The following is a 3,192-nucleotide window of genomic DNA, read 5'->3' on the forward strand; positions in this document are numbered from 1 at the left end:
GCTGCAAAAGTCACTGTCTTCCACAACATCTGTTCCCAATGTGAGCTGCTGCTATGCTGGCCCCAGGATGTGGACATGACAGGGGGGCTTGGGGAAGCTGTGTCCTCCATGGGGCTCTGCTGGGCATGGGGTCATGCCACAGGACTGTCTACGGGTGCAGAGCAGAGCCCTGGCCCTCTACACCCCAAAAGCGTGGGATCATCTTCACCACCTGCAATGGGAACCTATGTGACATGACCTAAACATCCCCCATGTCAGCCCAAAATCAGGGCCCCTAGAGGGATGGTGGGGCTGTGGCAGCATGTCTGGGTCAGTCCTTTCTGAGGACAGTCCCCATGTTCCCCTGTTGCGTTTCACAAGGACTACAGAGGACATTTTACACTCTTGACTTGCTGTTTTGTTGCCCATTTTTTGAATGGCTATTGCAGAAGCCCCCAAGAAGGATTCCAATGATGAGCCAGAGCTAGACAAAGGCAACTCCTTGGACCACAAGGCCATACTCCTGGGCGTCCTGCTGCTGGCTGGGGTAGTTGTGCTGCTGATTTTAGGCTATCTCACCATCACGTACAGGAGAGGAGGTACGATCTGCTCTGGGAACCATGCTGTGTCAAGGAGCTGGTGTCTGCCAGGGGACCTGATGGGTCCAACAAACCCAGCTTGAGACCTGGGGTCAGCCAGAGGTCTGCAGCTGCCTGGGTACATAGGCTGAGTCAACATGCTAAACTCAGCTGTGCCATGTCTCTATGGGACAGATGTCTCCATGCCTAGGGAAGAAGGTTGCTTTAAGCCCTGATTACCCTTCACAGAGACCCCAGACCTTGTGCAGTGGCTCTACATTGCTTGTTAATGTGGTGTCTTAGTGCTGCGTATCCTTCCCTTGCCCTGGCACCTTTGGTGCACCTCATCATTACCCTGCTGCAGCACAGGGCATCACCTCAGCCACACTGCAGGCACTGGGAGGGATCTCTCAGAGGGGACCCCTGCACTCCACTAATCGCAATTAAAGCCTACACCGTGGGTTGGTATCTCACTTGTTCTTGTGGTGCTCAGGGTGTTAGACCTGAGAAAGTGTGCTGAAACAGTTGTGGTGTCCCGTGCTCTTGTAGGATGGGGGAGCTGGGTTAGCTTATGCTGTCATGGCACTCAAGCATCTTCTAACCAAGTGTGTTACTCTGCAGATGTGCAGAAACCACCAAGTGAAAACATGCCAGTGGTGAGTTTTCTTCCTCTGACATCCTGTCATGATGCAGGGGAGCATCATGGCATCGCTGGGGTGGAGGGTGCAGGTCCTCCCTTTATTAGCCCTTCACAAGTGTCTCGCTTCTCCTATGTTCTCTGTTGCTTCTTGATCTCTTCTGTGCAGCCACAACTGCTTTTCTGCACCTGCAGCAGCACGGCCTCATCACAAATCAAGAACACTTCCCAAGATAGGACGGGACTATCTGGTCCAACCCTTCCTCAAAGCAGGGTTATTTTTGACAGTGGATTTTGTTGCTGTAGAAAATGAGATGATGTTTTTCCCCAATATATTAAGCTAAAATTTATTTTGCTGCAGCTTGTGCCTGTTTTTTCTCTCTTTTGCCAGGCATCACCAGGAGGGATTTGGCTCCATCTTCTTATCAACAGCATTCATTAGGTAGCTGAGAGCAGTGATTAGGTTCCTCTTTATTCTCTCCTCTTTGGGCTGAGCAGACTCAGCCCTGGGCTCTTCTCATGCACACTGTGGTACCTTGGAGCTCAATAGAGAGGTGAGAAAAGGGCTTCTAGCCTGGCCCTGCTTTCCACAGCTCGGCAGGCAGAGAGCCCACTGCCTCCAGAGGCAGAGCTGAGACCCACATGGCTTTGGCAGTGACCCCAAGGCTCACAGTCTGTTTTCCCTGGGCATGTGCTGTCCCAAGTCTGTGCATCTTTCTGCTTTGTGTCACTCTCACCCACCTGGGATGCTTCAGAGCTGCTTTTGGCACTTGCTATAATAGGGGGCTTGTGCTGGGGATGGGGAGTACCTCCAGATGTTGAATCACCCCGATGGGGTTTCCTTGCAGAAGGAAGAGAAGCCCACTGTGGTGTCTGTATCCACTGTGGACTACGGCGTACTGGAGTTTCAGTGGGACCAGCGCACTCAGGTGTCCCCTGGGACCTGGCCAGTTGACCAGACTGAATATGCTACCATCATCTTCCCAGAGGAGAAACCCATCATGCTGGAGTTGGGGAAGAAACATCAGGATGAGAGGACTCGACAGCTGGAATCACAGACCTGCTGAGAGTCAGGGTCCTTCCTCACTGGGATGTGGCCATGGACAAGTTGCCCTGGTCCCTCACTCCCAATGCAGTTTGCACTTGGGAAAGATCCAGCATGCCAGAACTGGAGAGACAGAGGTACTGCTGCTGGAGTTGCTATTGGACAGTACTGGCCATGGTGGGATCATGGTCATGGGGAGGGTACCACAGGACAAGGAAGGTCCCTGCTGGGCTCCATGTGCCACAGCTTCTCTCAGGCCTTGGATGATAGGCTGGGACAGAGCAGCCATGCCAATAGGCCCATCCCAAAGGTGATTTGCATCATGCCTCAGTTTTCTACCTCAATCCAGTGCTCTCTGGAGTGGCTGCACTGCTTCCCTTGCCCAGGTCTCACCCAACTAGCAAAGCACGACTGTTGGAGGAAATGCTGGAGGCCAGAGCTGGAGTGGAACCTGTAAGATGCTGCTTAGGGCTGAGGGCTTCTCCTTGCTCAGAGCAGAGGCTGCCTTGTCTATCACTATTTAAAGAAATCCATGGGAAGTGGTCGGTCTGTTTTTCCTCCTGTCTCCAGGCACTATCCTCCTCTGCAAGAGGGGAAATCTACCCCTGTGTCCCTCCCTCCACAGGTGAGACTTGGATCTGGCCGTTGGGGTGAATAAAGGACTTTGTGTCTGGGGAGTTTGTTGACTCGTGATGGCAAGCGCGTGGGCAGGCAAATAACGGCTCTTGCAGCACAGGTGAGAGCTGGGAGGTGTCAGCATGTGTTGTGGTTCCTGGGCCTCTCTGTGAGATATGCATGCTGCTCTTCCACAAAGCTGCTCTTAATTATTTAGAGAGGCCAATGCTCTTTTTCCTCTCACCCCTGTCTGAGATGGCCACCGAGGCACAGTTGCAAACCAAGCTTCCGCTTACCAGGCTCATCTCAGAGCACTCACCCAGCCCATGGGGCTAACC

Source organism: Acanthisitta chloris, unplaced genomic scaffold (assembly GCF_000695815.1).
Source record: "Acanthisitta chloris isolate BGI_N310 unplaced genomic scaffold, ASM69581v1 scaffold29881, whole genome shotgun sequence".
Classification (NCBI taxonomy): Eukaryota; Metazoa; Chordata; class Aves; order Passeriformes; family Acanthisittidae; genus Acanthisitta; species Acanthisitta chloris.